The sequence below is a fragment of the Pseudonaja textilis genome, chromosome 7 (genome assembly GCF_049901715.1).
Source record: "Pseudonaja textilis isolate UNSWEBS1 chromosome 7, rPseTex1.2, whole genome shotgun sequence".
NCBI lineage: Eukaryota > Metazoa > Chordata > Lepidosauria > Squamata > Elapidae > Pseudonaja > Pseudonaja textilis.
In genome coordinates this window covers 54,414,879-54,436,622 of record NC_141996.1, presented here as the reverse complement: position 1 = coordinate 54,436,622, position 21,744 = coordinate 54,414,879, and positions in this window count along the sequence as shown.

Below are 21,744 nucleotides of genomic sequence, written 5' to 3'. Positions count from 1 at the left end.
CATCTAAAGTAACCTTGAAGAGTAAAATGAAGTCAGAGCCCTTGTAGCTGCTTCCATAAATTATTTGCAGGAGCAATTGTAAAACCGCACCTACAAGTTGTGGGAATTTCTCTCTAAAGGAAGAAGTGCAAAACTTTTTTTTTTTTTGAAGAGCGGCAAATGCAAGGGTTCATTCTCTTACTTTTGGGATCTGAAGATTTTTAGATAATATTACCCCAAGGTGAATAACTTCTCAGATTGTCAACTAGTGAGGTCATCTCTATCTTAAATCAGAGCTGATGAGAAAAAGAAAAGAGTTGGAATGATTGCACCGGTTGAGGCATAGAAGGGAGAACCTGCTGAACAAAACAGTGCTGCCACCTTGTCCATTCAGTGACCAAGTGCATTGATCTTAACATTCTGGTGGGGATGCCAGAACTATAGGATAATTAATCCTACGTAATTAACGTAGGAAGAGCATTAACCCTCAACCCCAATTTACATGTAATATGACCAAAGCTGAAAATTGCTTTGAGATTTTATTGATCTGAGCTACAGGTTGTTCTCTTTCAGAAGACAAATGTTTTTCAAGCAAGCAATTTATTATGCTAATTCCAAACATTACTTGACTTCCTCCTGCATAGTTTATTAGAAAGAAACAGTGATTGATTTTGGGGTGAGAACAACTTTGTTCTTGATTATACATAGTAATTTCTTCCTTTTTTTCACCGGGAATTGTATGAGACAGCAGTTTAGACAAAGGGAGCTTGTTTCTAGTTGTATAGCCTGTGCTCCTTATCACTTATTTCTTTTCTTGCTAGTATTTTGTTTTGTGCCATTTATCTTCTACTGTAATGACTTTTATCTTATTCTGTTTTCCACTTCAAACATGGCTTTGGTTGTATCTGCTAATACTTATTGATTTTAGGGTTTTACATCTTTGATCTGATATTTTGATTGTAAGAAAACTGTCTGTACACGGGCTTTTGTATATTTGGTTTCCAGAAATGATGTCTGTGACAGAACTCAGGGCCCACAGAAATGAGAACCAGTTTCAATTGCTTGGTTTTCATCATTAATGGATAATTTTAGAATTTGGGCAACTGTGAAGGATGTTTCTAAAATACAACTAATCTTTGTGTTGCAAACTTTTTGACATATAGAATAACAAAGATTCCGAGGTACTGCCTGCCCTATGTTGGAACCCACAATGTTCCATAATCATTGAGTGATTATGGGTAATGAAATGTAATGGCAGTAATTAGGGTAGAGGTTTGAAAGGAAATTAGACTGGATAAAAAACACTAAAGCAGGGGTATCAAACACAAGGCCCAAGGGCTGGATCTGGCCTGCGATGTGGCCTGCAGGGCTGTCCTGGAAAATGTAGGGGGCTGGCATGCATCGCTTCGGCCTGGACTATTCAATGAGAAAAGGAAACATTGGACCAGCATGGCTTCAGCCCGGTGTACCCAGTGCAAAGATGAAACATGCCAGCAGTTTGGGGAGTGATGTTAAGCTGGCCATGCCCACCCGGTTGACCATGCCCCCCCAAGCCCCCCCGAGGTCAACACAGCCCTGATGCTGCTGTCAATGAAATTGTGTTTGATACTTCTGCACTAAAGGGAAACCAAGAGTGATTCAACCCACTGCCTCAGACATATTTATTAGAATATAAAATATATCCTAATCTGTAAACATCCAAAACTTGTTCCTTAGGATTATACTGTACTAGCCCAGAATCACATTTTTCACAGGGGCTGCTGCCAAGAAAAGTGAGGCCCCTAAACTCATGAAATCAGGTCTATTAGCATTCTTAATTAATATATTGCAATGTTGTACTGAGTTTTTCTTTCCTGTCTGCCTTTTGTTAAGTATCTTAATGTATTGCTTAGTTTTTAATCCTTGCAAGCTGTCCAGAATAATTGAGTGGTGAACCTGTAAATTCAAATGAACAAATAAATGTTCCTCTAATAGTTTCAAGTTTCTGTTCTTGCTATTAAGACCAACCGTTGATTGCCATCTTCCCTTTACATGCTATAGTATTATTTCAGGGTCACTTCACAATTAATGAAACTAGAGATGTCTTCATAATGCATTAAAATTGTTGCTGGCTTCTCATACACAAAGGGAAGAAGAAGATTCTAATCAAGGGGATAATGCCTCAGTAGTACTTTGTCCACACTGCTTAATGATCCCCCCCCTCCCAAAAAAAAATTAGCATGAATCAGGCTCGAAAAAAGACAAAGAAACACTATGGAATGATCAGAAATGACTGCTGGGTTGAAAATGATGTCAGCTGGATTCTCTATAATAAGTGACTAAATAAGTCAATTCCAAAGAAAATGGCTTGTGTTAAAAAGTCAATGTGTAAACATTAACCCTTTGTAAGCAACACTCAGTAATTTTGGCAAACAAAATTACTGTTTTGAGATTAATAAATTACAGCGAAAGCTAAACTCTTGAAAACATAATGGATCAGCCAGCTCTTCTGAGGGTCAATTCTAAGTTAGCTTACTAGTAAAAACAACTACTAAAAAAGGAACATTTTTTATGCGGAGGAGACAAAGATTCAGCAGCAGGTTCAAACTTGCATCTGTCTCTGATTCTTAGCTGCACATGATTGCATTGATTTTTACATCCAACTCCAATTTAACTCCTAAGAAACGGGTTTGGTTACGTGTCATTGCTACTTCTGCTTAGATGTAAGGAGCGAGGTCTGGACATGTTGGTCTCATAAAAGGCAGCTTAGTTTTTGTTTTGTTTTTTAGAACTACTGAGCCTTAGCAGATACAACTGCTGTCTCTAAGTTGTGTAACTTATGGAACCTTTCTCAAAATAAAGGAACAACAATACAATTTTATACTTCTGCTCAGATGTAAGTCTGTACATTCCTTTATTTTTAAGGAAGCTGGAACCAAATGCCACAGCGTGACATTCTCTCTGCCTAAATGTACACATTGGTTCTAATAGTTATACACTATTTCACAATATAGCTAACACCAAATAAGCTGTTAAACACCAGAGTAAGTAGTTTAAACAAAATACAAAACAAATATAGTACAAATAAGAATCAAAATGCTAAAAACAAATGTCAATAAAATATAAAACATTTTTTTTCTAAACAAAGAATTAGTACAGACAACAACATTCACATAGCTGTCACTATGCATCCCTCCTTTGCCATATTGTGTTAATGATTTTATCTGCTATGTTATTTTTTAATTGATGATTTTAACAGTTTTTTTTAAATGTTTTTATGTTGTAAACTGTCCAGAGTTGTTGGATATGAGATGGACAGCAAATAAATTTTACAATCAATAAATAAATACATAGACAATGCCTTTTGAAGAAGTTCCAAGGCCTAGGAGCAACCCCCAATAAGGCTTTCTTGAGCACAGTGAAATCTCATTCTAACAGAAAAATTCAGGTGAATCCACAAACTTCCACTGAACACAAAACCAGGGAAATTTTGATCATGAAGTCATGATACATATGAATGAAACTCTGGAAAAAATTGTCAGCTGTATATCAAATTCAGGTTTCACTGTAGTAGTTATCCATTATAGCCAGCGAATGTGCTCTTTGCCTGTGATGCACTCCTTGTCAATGAATCTAAAGGGGGAAATTCTCATGCATTTTTTTCCTATCATTCAAGGTGATGAAAGAGAATCTGTGTCCATTTTTTTCCCCAGAGGAGAAGAAAATCGCTCATGGATAGGATGTTCTTGCATTTCGCTGGGACTTTGCCAAGAGTACTGTATGTATCAATCATCTGTCTGCAGCCTGGAGAATCTCTGGGTTAAATTCCAAGGAACAGTATGCAGAGGGCTTTAATATACCAACCTTCTGCTGGCTTTTTTCATGTTGGGAAAGATGAGCTCTTGGGGAGTTGGAGTGAATAGTTGAAGGCAAAAAGATGTGCAAGAAAGCACATCAAAATTAGCATCTCTTGACACTTCAAAGAGAGAGAGAGATTTGAAGTAATTTTCAAACAAAGTAAGGTAGAAAAACTGAAACATTTATTTACAAAAGACATTTCTTTAGGCAAGTTTGCAGGGGGAAAAAAGTAGTGTACTGTATAACTTAAGTTTCCATATTCTATTAAGAGACAAAGTGATCATGTTATTAGCAGTATCTTGGATTTAGTAGCTTAAAAATGAAACAATAGCCCTGAAAGGGAACACTAATCACCAGCAGGTGGGTTTATTCCCTGTGTGACCTATATCATAATGAAATATTTCCTTTGAAGGGCAGTTGCACTAGGAAAAAGAAGCCCCATTTAAGGGATTTTCTCCCATGATATTTAAGCTTTTTCAGAGATATGGTTTTCATCAGGGGATATACAAAAAAGTTAAATTTCATTCCATGTCCACTAATTACAGATTATGTACATGTACGTATGCATTTAAGTGCTGGTTGCATTTTTTTGTGTAAAATATACACATAACATTTTAAAAAATGAATTTAACAACATTACTAGCTTGGGCATTTGGGACTTGACGTGTTTTAGAAGCATTCATATGGAATGTTTCAGAGGGCAGCATATGTCATCCCACAAAAATAAACAGGCTAGTAGCATGGAGCTCAGTTCATGGCTGTAAATCAACATGCTTCTCATAGCAGACAATGAAAATTTACAATTGTTCAGGAAAAAAAGCTTCCTGAAGAATATAGCAGAACTCTTGTATCTATAGGCCTCTGCTTGGTCCTTTCCTTTCGCTAATGATCACATCCAGAACTAAAGAGACCTGCTTCATTTCTTTCTACTCTTCTAATCATCTCAGGATGGTTTGTTTAGGTCAGTGGCTGGACTTTTATTTTATTTTTATTTTTTTATTTTTGTCAATTGCTTACAAGATTATCGGTATAAGTAAAAACATACTTACGAATACATGAATACATATCAGAAAAATAAAAAAAATAAAAGAAACAATATCCTGTTGCATTAGCAAGAAAGAAGAAAAGCTTCTGAGAAGCTGGTTCCATCATGCTTTTCTCTCCTGAACACTCATCAGCATTGATTTCTGTGGCAGGGACAGAAAGTTTCCAGACAACTGTATTTATCTGCCATCTATTGGCTGTTTTGGCTGATACAAAGCCATCTGAGATGTAACCTGATGCACATTCATGCATTCCTTCCCTGCTTTAAAAAATAGGTTTTTTCTCTCCTTTTTCCATAGGAGAAAGTTCTCACCATGCTCCCATTAATGGCTTGGCTACAATTTTAGCATTTCATCTTTATCTGAAACCATATCATCACACTATCTCAACAATAAAAAAATATTTTTCCTAGTTCACTGAGTTACTATATTCTGATGTTTTTCTGCTACATTAACAAATAATAATTTTGGAACCTTCAACCTGCCAAAAAATCTTCATACTACAGTGACAAAATCATTCAATCAAGCCTACACAGCCAGCTGGAAAGGTTCTTGAAGTTAGACACAGCCCCATGTCACATTTGCAGCTGTTCAGAATAATTTCCACATGCAGCTTTGGTATTATCCCACCACATTCACGGAGTTGTTGAATTTAGAGAGTTTTGATCAGAGTTGATATCCACCCATCACAGAGTTGATTCAGAAAACTTTTCTATTTTAGGAAAGGGTTTGACAAATGTATACAAATTAAGGGAATCGTGATAAGGGCAGGGGAGATAAGCAGTAAGTTCCTTTTGTAGAAAGGGAATAAGAAATACCTGCTAGTTCTTGACTGATGCAGGCTCAGATAAAATTGGAGCTCACACTATAGGCATTGAGGAAGCATAAATGCTTGGCAATTATTATTTATTTATTTGTTTGTTTGTTTATTTTATTTATTTATTTTTGTCAATTACTTACAAGATAACTGTTATGTCCTGAGGACTCTAGGAGTTCTCACTCAGGTCCACTCACTTTGTGTGGGCGTTCTTCCCCCTTTCCTCATTGGTTGGTTCTCTCCAGCAGCCAGCTATAAAAGCAGGCTGCGGGGTCCAACCAGTTGCTGATTGCTGCGAGCCAGTTCCAGGCGTGGCAAGCACGGTCAGCCCTTTATTGTTATAATAAAGTATTGTTGCACTCATGCTCTGGTTCAGCCTCTCATTGCTCAAACTTAACACTGGCGACGAGGATGGGATGGCTACCAGAAGCACCATGCAACCGCTGAGTCACTAGCCACCGATCCGCAGCCCAGAGAGAGCGATCGGCCGGCTACAAGAGAAACGCTGATCCGCAGCCAGAGAGAGCGGTCAGCCAACAAAAAGAGCGAACGCTGATCCGCAGCCAGAGAAAGCGGTCTGGTTCGAAAGTTAGAAGCGTCTGTAGCCGCTTGTTAGCCCAGCTACAGGGAAAGTGAAGCGCTGCGAGCCGCAGCCGCTCAGTATTAGGCGCGAAATTCAAACGGGTGTCATTTGAATTTCAAACCAAAGAGAGACACAGCACAGCGCTGTAGTAAGTCACTAACGCCCACGCTGGCGCGAATCTAGACACCTCCAACGGCTAACAGCCAACGTGGTTAACCCAGAGAGAAAGAGAGGATAGCAAAAAACCTCTCCAGAGCTGATATCACTTGCAACCCACGAGCGCCCGTTGTCCCCAGAGAGATTTTTTCCGCAGGTAGCCCAGCCGTTTCCAGCACCATGAGTTCCAACCCAGTATTCCCGGCGTTCAAACCAGACGAAGAGAAGTGGGAATCGTATAAGAACCGCTTCAATCATTACATCGATGCGGTCGGCCTGGCGGATGCGGGAGAGCATCGGAAAAAATCCTATTTCCTAATCTACTGCGGAGCCACCGTTTACGACACTGCCGCAGCACTCGTAGCTCCAAGAGAGTTGAAAAACGTTCCGTGGTCCGAGTTGCTTGAGATCCTCACTAACCACTACGCTCCCAGGCCTTCACAGATCGCCAGGAGGTTCACTTTCCGTATGAGGAAGCAATCGAGTAAGGAGACCATCAATCAATATATGGCCGCCCTCAGAACAGCAGCTCTGCACTGCGGGTTTGGAACATACCTGGAGGACATGCTCCTCGATCAATTAGTTTGTGGGGTCAAGGACCTCAACCTACAGAGGCGCCTTCTAGCAAAAAAAGACCTCAACCTCGCACAAGCGGTCGAGGAGGCCCTGGCAGCCGAGCTGGCAACGAACTCAGCCACCGAAATACAGGGCCCAAGCGCCAAGCTGGCATCGTTCCCAGTCCATTCCGAGGAGGTGGTTGCAGAGGAAACCCTCAACGACGAAAACGACATCCACCGCCTCGCCTCGACAGACGGCCGCAGGTAGGGGCCAAACAAGAAAACACCGGTCCACCCAAGCACATCACACTGTGCCTAGCCTGCGGGGATCGCATCAAAGGGCCACCTGCAAGTTTAAAGGAGCCACCTGCAACAACTGCCATAAAAGGGGGCACATCGCGAGAGTCTGCCAAACCCCCAAAGCGCGGCACACAGACTCCCTCCCTCACACTCGGGACCACAGAGGCAAGTATTAAACTGTCGCACGCACCGCCTTGCCAAGCGTACTTGCCACACTGTTAGTAAAATTTCTCTCTCCGTTTCCCTAGAAGGTAAACCGTGCCACATGGAGGTTGACACAGGGTCAGCGCTCTCAATAATTTCGTGGAACACCCTCAAGAGACTCCACCCCAGCCTATCTACCACCCGGCTTCAAAGATGCCAGTTCGGCCTGAAGGACTACCAGGGAAGACCATCCCTGTGATCGGCAGAGGCAAGTTCTTTGTCAGTTTTAGAACTTTTAAAGGTCACCTACCTCTAGTGGTAGTTAACGGCAATCTACCCACCTTATTGGGGCTCGATTGGTTTCCCCACCTCGGCCTAGGGCTAACAGGAGTCCATGCTGTCTCAACCTTAGACACTGACTCCTTATTCACTGATTACGCAGATGTGTTCAGCGAGGAGCTGGGGTGTTATAATGGAACCCCCATCTCATTCGCAGTTGACCCCAGGCAGTCCCAATCAGACTAAAACCGTGCAGAGTTCCATTTGCTATTCGGCCAAAACTAGACGCTGAATTGGATAAACTATTAAAACAAGGGGTCATTGAGCCAACAGATTTAGCCAAGTGGGAGACGCCCATTGTCACACCCTCAAAAAGATGGTAGCCTGAGAATTTGCTCGGACTACAAGACAACAATCAATAAATATTTACAAGTTAGCGCCTACCCTGTGCCCGTCATTCAGCACTTATTACACACATTCGAGCCGGGCAGTATTTTTGCTAAATTGGACATGTCTCAAGCGTATCAGCAGTTCCCTGTTGATAACCAAACAGCGGAACTTCAGACCATCGTCACTCACAGGGGTGCCTTCCGATGCAAGCGTCTCCAATTTGGCGTAAGTGTTGCCCCAGGGATTTTCAGTCCCTCATGGAGCGGATTTTACAGGGCCTCCTGGTGTAGTACCCTACTTCGACGACATCTTGGTCTCGGCCAGGGACAGACCCCAACTCTTCCAGAGAGTGCGAGCAGTGTTAGAGAGGTTCAGACAGCATGGCCTCAAGTTAAAAAAAGAAAAATGCGCCATTGCCACTAGACAGGTGGACTTTCTGGGTTATAAAATTGACGCCTCTGGCATTCACCCCCTGGAGTCCAAGGTTAGGGCAATCCACGAGGCTCCCACTCCAACCTCCATAACGGAGCTACAAGCTTTCTTGGGGCTGCTGAACTTTTACGCATCCTTCTTGCCCCATAAAGCCTCAGTAGCCGAACCCCTTCACAGATTATTGGACAAACAGTCACCGTGGCACTGGGGGCACAAAGAAGACCAGGCGTTTAACGCTGTCAAATCACTACTCACGTCAGAGGCGGTGCTTATCCAATTCGAACCTAACCTTCCTTTAGTACTGGCAGCAGACGCATCCCCTTTTGGAATTGGGGCGGTCCTTAGTCACAGACTTCCCAATGGCGCCAAGGCTCCCATCGCCTTTTTCTCAAGGACGCTCTCGGCCACGGAACGCAATTACAGCCAGATCGACAAGGAAGCCCTAGCAGCTGTTGCGGCCGTGAAAAAGTTTCACAATTCCTTTTTGGCCATTTTTCGAACTGGTTACGGACCATAAGCCCCTCCTGGGCCTACTGGCCGGGACAAACAGACCCCTCAGGTCCTTTCCCCTAGAATGACAAGGTGGACACTCTTCCTAGCGGCCTACTCCTACAAACTTATTCACCGCCCGGGCAAAACACTGTCCCACGCCGACGCCCTCAGTCGCTGCCCCTTACCCGCTCCGGCTGAAGACCCCGCTCCTGTCAACGCCATTTTCGAGATCACCCAGTTGGACCTGCCCATCACCGCCCTTGACATCGCCACCAAAACCAAAGCAGACCAAACGCTTGCCCAGGTGCTCGACTGGGTGAGGAGGGGGTGGCAGTGGCATCGTTGATAACAAATTAACACCATTTAAGACTCGCATGCAGGAGCTGTCCAGTTTGCAGGGTTGTCTACTATGGGGCACTCGAGTGGTCATTCCGACCTCGCTGCGTGCCCGAGTCCTGGAGGCGTTGCACGAGGGACACCCTGGCATCGTGAGAATGAAAGCATTAGCACGCAGCTACGTGTGGTGGCCGGGTCTAGATGAGGACATTGTCAATTGGGTAAGTTCCTGCAACATCTGTCAGGAATCCCGTCCTGCTCCCCCATTGCCACCCCTACCAGATGGGAGAGCGCCAGCAGCCCTTGGTCTAGAATCCATATCGATCTGGCCGCCCCTTGCATGGGAAGATGTTCCTAGTGGTCGTGGACGCTTATTCCAAATGGATTGATGTAGCACAGCTATCCACGACCACCACACTAGCAATCACCAACGTGTTAACGCGCCTGTTCGTTACGCACGGACTACCCGACTCCATTGTCTCCGATAATGGCCCACAGTTCGCATCAATAGAGTTCAGCCGTTTTGCTGCCAACCTGGGCATCCGCCACATTTTCACAGCCCCATTTCACCCTGCCAGTAATGGGTTGGCGGAAAGAGCCGTCAGGACCACCAAAGAAGCCCTCGCCAGGTTCAGCAGGGATGACTGGCACCACAAACTCTCACGGTTCCTGATGAGCCGGCACTCAACCCCCTGTTCAGTCACCAATAAGTCCCCAGCGGAGCTCCTGATGGGCCGGCGCCTGAGGACTGTATTGGACAGACTTCACCCACAATACTGCCCTGACTCTCCCCTCGCTTCCACTTCGGGGGTTAGACATTTTATGTTACAGGAGCCGGTATTCGCGAGGAATTTCGCTGGGGACCCACTATGGATTCCAGGCGAGGTCATCGCCATCACCGGGCCGAGATCGTATAGGGTCAGGCTGGAGGATGGTCGCGTCTGGAGGAGGCACATAGACCAACTGCGGAGGCGCCACAGCACCCTTGCCAGCAGGAATCCAGAGTCACCAGACGAAGGGGAACCGCCCCATCCGCCTCTCAGCCTCATCGCACCCAATGTCCAGTCCGCACCAAGAGTCGTTCCGGTCAGCCCGAACTCGGACAACAGCGCCCCGAGAGTTGACCAGCCTGATCCAGCCCACGGGAACTCGCCCCCAGTATCCAACCCTGTGAGTCCCAAGGATGCCCAATCCGGAGAGCGCGTTGGCGACACGCTGCCGGCTCAACCGTCACAGACTGATTCTGAACGGACAGACAATGTTCCCGAGCTGCGCCGTTCCGGGCGCCAACACAAACCCCCCGTCTACCTCAAGGACTATGCATGTTCGCATCTGGGGGGAAGGGGTGTTATGTCCTGAGGACTCTAGGAGTTCTCACTCAGGTCCACTCACTTTGTGTGGGCGTTCTTCCCCCTTTCCTCATTGGTTGGTTCTCTCCAGCAGCCAGCTATAAAAGCAGGCTGCGGGGTCCAACCAGTTGCTGATTGCTGCGAGCCAGTTCCAGGCGTGGCAAGCACGGTCAGCCCTTTATTGTTATAATAAAGTATTGTTGCACTCATGCTCTGGTTCAGCCTCTCATTGCTCAAACTTAACAATAACAAGTATAAGTATAAACATAGTTACGAATACATGAAATGGATACATATAAGAAAAATAAAAAGAAACAATAGGACAGGGACGGTAGGCACTTTGGTGCACTTATGCACGCCCCCTACAGACCTCTTAGGAAAGGGATGAAGTCAATAGTAGACAGTCTAAGGTTTTGGGGGTTTGGGGAAGAAACCACAAAGTTAGGTAGAGTATTCCAGACATTGACCACCCTGTTGCTGAAGTCGTATTTCCTGCAATCAAGTTCGGTGCGGTTTACCTTGAGTTTGTATCTATTGTGTTCCCTTGTATTGTTATGGTTGAAGCTGAAGTATTCATTGACAAGTAGGACATTGCAATATATAATTTTATGTACTATACTTAGATCGAACCAAAGGTGCCGTAGTTCTAGTTTTTCTAGGTCTAGAATTTCAAGTCTGGTGGCATAAAGTATTCTGCAACGAGTAGAGGACTGAAGAATTCTTCTTGTGAAATATTTCTGGACTTTCTCAGCTATTAATATCAGATACGTAAAGTGGGTTCCAGACTGATAAGCTGTATTCAAGTATTGGTCTAGCAAATGTTTTGTATGCTCTAGTTATTAGTGTAGTATTACCAGAGAAAAAGCTACGTAAGATTAGGTTAACAACTCTTAACGCCTTTTTGGCTATGTAGTTACAGTGGCCTCTAGCACTTAGGTCATTTGAGATGAATACTCCAAGGTCCTTTACAGAGCTTGGATCATCAACAAGGTCTTGACTATTCAGCTTGTATTTTATTTTCTTGCCAATATGTAAGACAGAACATTTATTTGTTGAGATTTGAGGTTGCCATTTGTTTGACCATTCTGATACATAGTCGAGGTCTTTTTGAAGGGTAGCAGTATTGTTGATGGTGTTGAATAGCTTTATATCATCTGCAAAGAGAACACAGTTGGTCTTAATATGATCACAGAGGTCATTTATGTAGAGTATGAAGAGAGCTGGTCCTAAAACACTGCCTTGGGGGACATCACTGTTGATAGGTACAGAATTTGATAGTTGTTTTATATATTTATTGCTTTAATTGCTGTAGGCTGTCTAGAGTTACTTTTTGTGAGATGGATGCCCATATAAATTTGGTAAATTAGCAAATCAGATATCCACAATGTTACTTTGAGAAGCATATCTTTACTTTAGTTTTCAGTTTCCATATTTAATGACAATGCTATGCTTTAAAATTGTTGAGATTATGCAATTGAAACAATAATGCTATAGCTCTGAAAATCTCATGAAAGTTTAGAGTTATGACAAAAATAAGAATGATAAAGACTATTAATAGGATTACGGCCATTTAAAATGTAATCTCTCAAAACTTATCACCCAGTTTTACTTGAAAAATAGCTCAAGAGTGCTTATCTGACTTTGGACGTCACTGCAGCCTAACAGCTACACACTCTTGTAGCTTTTCCCTCCTTGCCTTTTCTGTTGTGCATCAACCTAAGAGGCCCTTTTTGAGAAACAATATGAAACCATCTTTACCTCTTCTCTACAGAACTAAGGGTAATAGCAGCTGTTGGCTCAAAAGAGCAATGCCATTAAAGTGTGTAAAACAGATTTCTGTAGATGCAGTGAAAATTACACCATCTAAAACCAGAAAGGACTGTTAATGATTGACACTGGTTCAGTATTCATAGTTTATTTTAGACAATGGATAACTATGACTATGGTATATAAAATAACTTCATATTTTATATAACTAAAAAAATAGCAATTTCTTCCACTCCAGAACTCAGTTTAAAAATTCTGCTTTCCCCCTGCTATGTAGGCAATTGGTGTGTGTGATTTTTTTTGTACAAGAACTGTTTACTTACTTGCTATCGTATTAACTCTCTTGGGGGAGAATATTTTTGCAAGCTTGCCCAAATGTTTTAGGCCATGGGATCCAGAATTCCCAGCCAGTTTTGATATTGCCTGAGAATTCTCACAGGAACTTCAAGGGAGGCTAATACATTGTAACAAAACTCAAGAAACAAGTGGCATTATTGTTTGGCAGCCAACATCCATTGTTTGGATGCCATCCATCTCTCATGATAGCCTAGATCAGGGCTCTCCAACCTTGGCAACTTTAAGACTTGTGGACTTCAACTCCCAGAGCTCCTCAGCCAGCAAAGCTGGCTGAGGAGCTCTGGGAGTTGAAGTCCACAAGTCTTAAAGTTGCCAAGGTTGGAGAGCCCTGGCCTAGATCAAAGCTCTTCCTATGTGTACACATAGAGGCCTAAGTGTTCTGGGTCAATTTTTCAAGAAAAGGTTGGACAGCCATACGCTGTTAGGTCAGGGGTTGGGCTAAAAAACCTCCAAATTCCCTTCCAGCTCTATGATTCTATAATTCTATATCTGTTCTTGCAAAACAATTTTATAAACCTGTCTAGGCCTAAAGATACAAACACATGGGATTGTGCCAGAGATTAGGATACCTTTCTCTTTTAGGAATCATAAAGAAAGTGAAATACTAGTGAAACACAAACAGATAATTTAAAGTTATATAAATGGTACAACTTCCTGCTTTTAGCATAAAGTAGTAATTCAACATTTTCCCCAACCTCTGCTCATGCATTTTCATATCTATTCTATACAACAGTGTGATTTCAGTTTTTGGATTGGAGCACTTCCCCAATTAGAATAACAGAGTTAGCTTTAATATTTAATTACTACCTGTTTAATGGCAAAAGACTTTTAAGCCCTATCTAAGGAGGGAGGGAGGGAAGAAGCAATCAAGGAAGGAAGGAAGGAAGGAAGGACGGAAGGAAGGAAGGAAATCGACATAAATAGATTGGGAATAGTCTGTTCCCAGGTAATAGACCTAAATAGACTGTGTGCTGGGCAAATAATATATTTCTTACCAGTTGTAATAATCATGTCAGTTTGTCCTTTGTTCAGTTTTGGTAGTCTGATGCAGAAAGATGGTTCCTGTCTGCCTATTGTGCTCATTAGATCTTTCATAATAGGTTTATATGAGAAACATATCCAAAGTTTTTCTTCTTGTTGTTGTTTTGTTTTCAATTATGCAAATATATGTAATTTTAAATCTGTAAAATATATTTAAATTGTGCCATTAACTGAATATATCATCACTGTCATCATCAACAACACCACTATTACTATTAGCACTATGTGCTTTTCTTATAGATTCTCAGACAATTTCACTCCTGCCATTTTTTAAGTAATAGGATCATCTTATCATCTTATCATATCTATAATAAGCACGATTCCTTCCTTGTTTCTCCATCACAACACTGTGGTGTTGCTGATGGAAATGAGAGGATGCAATTCATCTGCAAATGAAACCAAAGGAGGTAGGTCATCCCCATTAGCTTTAGTGATATACCTAGCATAAGGAAATTGCGGACACTCTTCTGCGGAACATAAATGACTAACCCTCGTCAGACGAGCCTTAGCTTCTCAAAGAGTGGGTTAAAGTAAACCTCGGTTGGACAGACAGGGTGTTTAAAAACACAACAGCACTTCATACATCCTGTCCAGAGATTCTTTTCTTGTATGCCTTTTGTTCAAATCTGAATGTGTCAGACTCTGTCGTGAGCAGCCATTCTTTTCTCAGAGTTTCCCAAGCAAAAGCTTTCTTGGATTATATTAGCGTACAGCTTTTAAGAGGCTTTTGTGCTCACAAATGAAGTGACATGTACAAACAAATGTGCACACACAAAGAAGTTAATTGGCATCTCCAAAGATTCTAATTGTTCCCTTTTGCCCTGTGAAGACTTTTGGATTAGAAGATGGATCGTTGTTCAAGCTGAGTCCATCGAATCATTCAGATTCTGGCAAGTTAAAACAAGATCAAATGCAGTAAAATATGAATGATAAATTTTTTAAAAAATCACCAAATACTCATGGTAAAATAAATAAAACAAATAAATTTAATCCCCATACCCAGTGGCAACAAAATCCCCAAACAACTCACAGAATCAAAAACCAATGATAACAGCGATGACTCTGCAAAATAAAAACATCATGAGATGATAAACAAAAATATCCCCAAAATCAGCAGTCTCCAACCTTTGCAGCTTGGCGGCCAGTTGGGGGTGGGGGAGAAGGGGATTAGTTCTGTGCAAGTGATAGGCGTGCTTCATTTGGAGCGCAAATGGAGCTTCATGTGTGAGAGTGAGCGCCCGCCACTTGTGAGCTGCGCCTGCACGAACATGTTTACCCACCACTTGCACAGCCCAGTCTGAACGAGCTATGGCCCATTAATGGGCCACAGTCTGGGGGTTAGGGGCCCCTGCCCCAAATAATCCAAAGAGTTCAATAACCTTTGGAAAGCCTTTGTGAAAGGGGTCAACAAGAGGGCATCTTCAACTGATAGGAACCATAAGGGGGAAAAAACCCAAAACAAAAAACAATGCTTCCTAGCTTTGGCCCTCCTCACTTCATAGAAACAGGGCACAACTGGTAGCTTTTGACTTGACATGTTGGACAGGCCAACACTGACTAGAGTAGAGTTGCCTATATTTTGGTACCAAGCCATATAAGGCTTTTTAAGTGAAAACTAACACACTGAATTGCACACAGAAACATTTTGATAACAAAGGGATGTGACTGGGATCGTTGCACAGCACCCGTCAATGGTGATCACTGACTTTTGTACCAACTGTTGTTTCTGAATATTGTTTGAAAGGAACATAACTGGTGCACCAGCTAAATTTGGGCAAAACCCTTCTGGTTGTGAACTCCATTTTTTTTTCATCCAGCAGGAACTATGAGCCCAGGATAATTTCCAATTTATGGACCTGTTCCCAAGGGATAGTGCCAGCATTCTGAGAGACTGCTGAAGCTGATGCATAATTGAAATGAACAACAAGTAAATCTAGCTGCTTGGGTTATGGATATGTATATGGAGAGAGGGAGTGGGGAAGGGGGAGGGAGAACCAGCCTTTAGGGCAATCCAGAAAGTGAGTAGCCACTGGGCTGAACTTTCCTCCCCATTGCCATTGACTGAAACTCCACACTAAAATAGAAACAGAACCATTATAAAATAGCCCTGACCATCTCTAATTGGTGCAATCTGGAAAGATACCATGGTTGATGGTATCAGAAGCTACTGAGAAGTCCTGTAGAAACCAATAAATATTCACTGTCCTTTCAAAGTCATCCAGTAGAGCAATCAGTAGCAGCTGAATCCCTACCACAACCAGGTTTCTGTAATGGCAGCTATGTCATACCTGCCCTCATGTTCACCCTGTTCGTTCCCCAAGCTTTGAGAATTTGTATATAAGCATTTAAAGCTTTTATGCCTGTGCATGGACATGTTTCCTGCATCTCCAAGTTGTTTGAATTTTTCTTTCTTCCCATCCCTCCCTCCCTCATTGTTTGATTTGTTTTCTTGGGATTTATGATAATGAATTGTTTTCTTGGGGTTTATGACTCTTTGTGTTCTAGAGATTCTAAATACCCTCCCCCTTCAATTTTAGTTTAAAGCCCTTCTGCTAGTCTTGTTCCAGATACATTTCCCTCCTGTTTTCATGTAGTACAGCCCATCCCTTGCCAAGAGTCCTTCGTGAAGATAATGCAGTCCATGGCCCAAGTGAAGATGAAGCCCTAGACACCATATCAGTCTATCCCCATGATGAATCATATTTTTTTAAATAAAGTTTTATTGAGTTTTAACAAAACAAATCAAACATCTTATTTGAGTACAGCATGGTTCCGGGTTATCACATTTCCATACAGACACAATTTCATATGTATATTCATCTTATGTATTCAACTTCATATTTTATTACTCTTTTTCCAACTTCTCTCTATTTCTCCCTCATTATTTTTCCCTTATTTTTCTTTTATGGTTATCTCATTCTCTTCTTATTCAATTGTATTTCTTTTACCTAAATTGCTATATCTTTTTATTCATTGTACTTATACTTTCGTTTGTCTTGTTTACAATTTCATATGTTCTCTTCCAGCATTCTTAAGAAGGAAAATTCCCCCTATGGTTGCCAAAGTGCAACACCTTTAAATCTTATTGTTATTATCATATGAAATCTCATTAAACATTGAATTTGTGCATTCTAAAATTATAACATTCAAATTTCTAATATCTACTTTATATCATGTAGATTCCATCATTCAGACTGTACTTGGTACTTCCCCTTGAAAATGTAAAAAGAAAAATTCTAAAAACATAGCAAAAACTATGTATGTATGTATGTATGTATGTATGTATGTATGTATGTATGGCATTCGGCTTTGCTCGGGTATCAGATGAGATTCTGCTGAAACGTCGCTACAATTTTAAAAGCACAACTACTATGACGTGGGAAAATACCCAAGCAAAGCCGAATGCCATACATGTAAGTACCCGCAAAAACTTAAGAAAACCACACACACACACACACATATATATAAATAAACAAAATAGTTATTCAAAGTCATTCTAGTACTGGTATGAACCTTGTAAATCTTTCACGTTTCTTTTCAATATCTATCAGTCTTTGAGAACAATTGAAATGTTTCCCTCCCTTCTTTATTATTGCATTAACTATAAATAAACATACCATTACATAACAATACATTTTTATCTCATAGATTATTTACTTATTTCATTTCTAACTCATTACAGTATTCTACTGTCACAACACTATCTTTTGTACCTTTGCAGAATCCTCACTTTTAACTTAATTTAGCCATTGTCTCTGTGTTTTATAGCTGAGCAAATACCTTTAATCCTAGTACGTTTCCCCTTTTTCTTTATTTCCTGTTTTTGTCCCTCATAAGTGCTTTCCCTTTCTATCTTTCCCCCCTTTTTCTCATCCCTTTTAAAAATGCCCTTCTCTCTCTAATTTTCCCTTCTGTGGTTTTCTTTTCTGCTTCTCCTTGCTGTTATACTTCCTTTTCAGGCTATTTTTCTTTTTGGCTCTTCCCTTTGATCTCAAACTTTTAACTCCTTTCCCTCTTTTTCCCCTTTTTACCACACTTTGCATCATTTGATCTCAAACTTTTAACTCCTTTCCCTCTTTTTCCCCTTTTTACCACACTTTGCATTATTTGATCTCAAACTTTTAACTCCTTTCCCCCCCTTTTCCCCTTTTTACCACACTTTGCATTATTTGATCTCAAACTTTTAACTCCTTTCCCCCCCTTTCCCCTTTTTACCACACTTTGCATTATTTGATCATTGAAAATGGCTTCTTCTTTGTCCCGCCCTTCTTCTTTCTCTTGAAGCTTTTCCTTTTGCTTTTCATAGTTCAGGATCTCCATTTCAAAAAATTCATATATGAAGCCAAAGGATCTTCCTCCCCTTTCTGCATCTTCTTTCTGTTTTTTAAGATTCATCTTCAATTCCTCCAGGAGTGATGGCATTTTAAAACACTTGAACAACTACCCGATTGACTTTAAGTAAAAACAGAAAAAGAAAGAAAAAAACAATGCCAAAAACTTTTTTAAAAATCACCAAATGACCCCAGACTGTTCCTTCTTGCTTCTTTTCTTTACTTTTCCTTTCCGTGGGTTACTGTATCTTTTAATCAGGTTTCAGTTACAATGTATCCTTGGGAGTCTTTTCAAAGTTTCGCTGTTAATCCTCTTTATTTTTCCAGGTGGCACTCCATTTTTTCATTATTCCAAGTCCCACCCTTTTGCCTCCACTCTTCTCCTTTTTAGGGCTTTAAAATGACCAAGAAAAAAATCTTTATTTTCCTTTTGACACTTAGATTTCAGCGTAAGGTTGCCTATTAGTGTCAAAATAGATTAATTTAAATTTCTTTCCATACCATTTGTAATTGTCAATATAAAGGTTGAAAAAAGGGTTTTTAACCTCCTTTTCTCTCTCCTTCACCGCTTAAAGGTCTTCTTTCAGAAGTATCCCTCTAGGTACTTTTAGATTCAGGGTACCTTGCTTAGATGTTCTCTGTCGTTTAGCCCGGTCTGTCCTGCTTTCCTCTTTGTCTTCCTCCTGCACAATCTTATCCAGTCAAGTTCTCCTTTGAGGTGGCCATTTCTGACCACCACTGCAACTGCCTTTGGGGAAGGGAGTTTAGACCAGCCAAGGAGGAGAGTTGCAGCTCCCCTCCACTTGACTAGCAATCTCCCCCACTCTTCATCACCTCTACTGAGTGGCTTCAGCCCCCAAAGGATCGGGGTACTCCAGCAGCGAGCACAGATTGAAACTGCGCACGATTGCAGATTTCAGTCTGTCGCTGAGGAGACCCAAACCAGAAGTCCCTGATGAATCATATTTTTGATGAACATTGAGGAAAATTGGCCAATTTTGAGAATTTCCTGCCTATCCTTCCCAAGAAATAATGTTGCTACCCTAAACCAGGCTCCCAATGCAACATCTTCCTGAATCACTATGAGTATAGGCTCAAGTTTGATCTCATATCTATGCTGATTCAGGTTTATTTTGGTCTTTGTTCACCAATGCTTTAGGCACTGTTTTTGACATTTCATCTTCCAAAGTAACTTTGAGAACCAAGATGCACACAAAAAAAGGCTTATTTGTGGTAATTTGGTAGGAACCTTAGTTGTCTCATGCTGAGAGAGACTAACTAGGCTGTCAGATCAATTCTCCCCAGGGCCTTCAAGCCTTCTTGAAATCCATCAGACCCCTAGGCTCTGCTATACAAAGGTCCTAGGGAAAAGTTAAACTTAGCTGAACTTTAAATGATCTAACTATGGCAACGACCAGAGTAATGTCCTCTATATTCAGATCTGTAGGCAATCACTCTAATGTGACTATCAGATTTAGTGTATATTTTGAATGGTTAACACATCTATTCATCCACTCATTCTTTCATAAAAATCCACACAGACTAATTATCCTTTGCACATTCCTGCAAATGATTCAGTGGAGGGATTTTGCAGCCAATCAATGCTTCTCTGAAAAGAACAAAACCAATTTCTTCAATAACTGGTTTTTTAAAAGTAAAAGTTTTACACTTCTAGACTTTCATACTGGAAAAATGCTAAGATCCATTTATCCAGTCCTATCTTTGAGCCACCCCATTAAGTAACAAAAACTGGGATTCAGAATGAGACAGACCTGTTTGGACAGACCACAAGCAAAGAGGGATCCTCATTTAAAGGTAAACAAAAACAAAAATAAAGAATTTAGTGTGTTGATAAATGGCTTTACTTATTTGGCAAAGATCGTAGTGTAATCTGCAAGTGGATCTGTGGCCCCATCTAGAAGTTTCTGTATCATTCTCTTGTTGAAGATTAAGAAAATGAATGAGAGAGATCAGAGGCTGGTTGGCTAACATGCAAATATGGTTATTCCAAGGACAGATATTTGTTTGCCTGTCTGTCTCGTTTGGTTCCTTGTTCCCAGGGGTGGGATTCAGCTGGTTCAGACTGGTTCGGGCAAACTGGATGTTAAATTTACATCTAGTTCGCCGAACTGGTAGTTGAACTGACCGGCTGGCCCCGCCCACCCTGCCCTTCCCCTCTCAGGAGTCTCCAAGCAGCTCATTTTGGATGCAGGTAAGTGCAGGGTCCACACTGAGGCTCTGGGAGGCTTCCTGAAGTCCAGAAACAGGCCTGTTTCTGGCTTCTGGAGGGCCTCTGGACCCCAGGGGAGGCCATTTTCACCCTCCCAGAGGTTTGAGGGAAGCCTCTGGACCCTGGGGATGGTGAACAACAGCCCTCCTGGTCGTTCTGGAAGTCTGGAAATGGGCCTGTTTCCAGCTTCCAGAGGGCCTCTGGACCCCGGGGGAGGCCATTTTCATCCTCCTAGAAGCTCGAGGGGAATCTCCAGACCCTGGGGAAGGCAAAAAACGGTCCTCCTGGAAGTTTCAGTAGGCCACGTTCACAATGGCCACGCCCACCCAGCAACCAGGCAGCGAACGGGTTGCTGGGATTTTTTTAATCCCACCCCTGCATGCACAGAGATTTTATTTGTTTATCAGTTTGGTTTATATGACCTCCCAATCCACTCTGTGTTGTCACTTGCTATTCTGGATATTTGGGGATCCATTAAACACAGGATATTGGATGCCTGCCTTATGGCTAGGCCTAGCTCTACAGAGAAAAAATGCATACCCTCAATCTTTTTGTTCCTGTTCTTTTTTGTTCACAGCTTCTTATTTTGAATGATCAGTTCAAGACTAGTTTGATTGTTTTGTCTGTAGAGCAGTTTTATTTTACTTTGTTCGAAATGAAGAGAAGAAAGGAAGAACGCAAGGAAATGGTGATGATAGGAAGGGTGGGGAGATTGGAGCTCAAACATTGCGAAGTCAGAAGTTCATTAAAAACAGAAGGTTATAGCTCTTTTTGTCCCTACGTCAGTCCTCCCCTTAACAAGCTCTCCCCATGACGCCAGGAGCAGCCTCTTAAATGTCAGTTACTTACTGGCTGAATAGAAAAAGAAGAAAAGTGGCTATTTGCTTGTCTGTTATGAAAGCATCGATCCAGCCTGAAAAAGAGTGCAGAATAAGAAGCCAGTGGATGTCCAGGTGAGCTCTTCCTAAACAAAAATCACAAAAAGACTACAAAGACATTTTGGTGATTGATTTTGTTACTTTTTTTTCTTTTTTTAATCACTACTGATTTCTTTCCCACTTTCTAAGACCACTGTCTTTTTTCCCATTTCAATTGGAAATAAAGAAATCAAAGCACATACTTTTACAAATTATTTTTCTACCATTAAAAATATAAATGTTGGACTAGACAATGCATTTTATAAGGGCATTCACACCTAACTGGATTTCCTAGAATTGATTAGCCACACAAATTCCTGTTCAATTAATTATGAGTCTTGCTCCTTCCCCTGTGCCGGCCAACGGACTTTCTTGAAAGATTTCCTTCTTTTCCAGGATGTAACTCC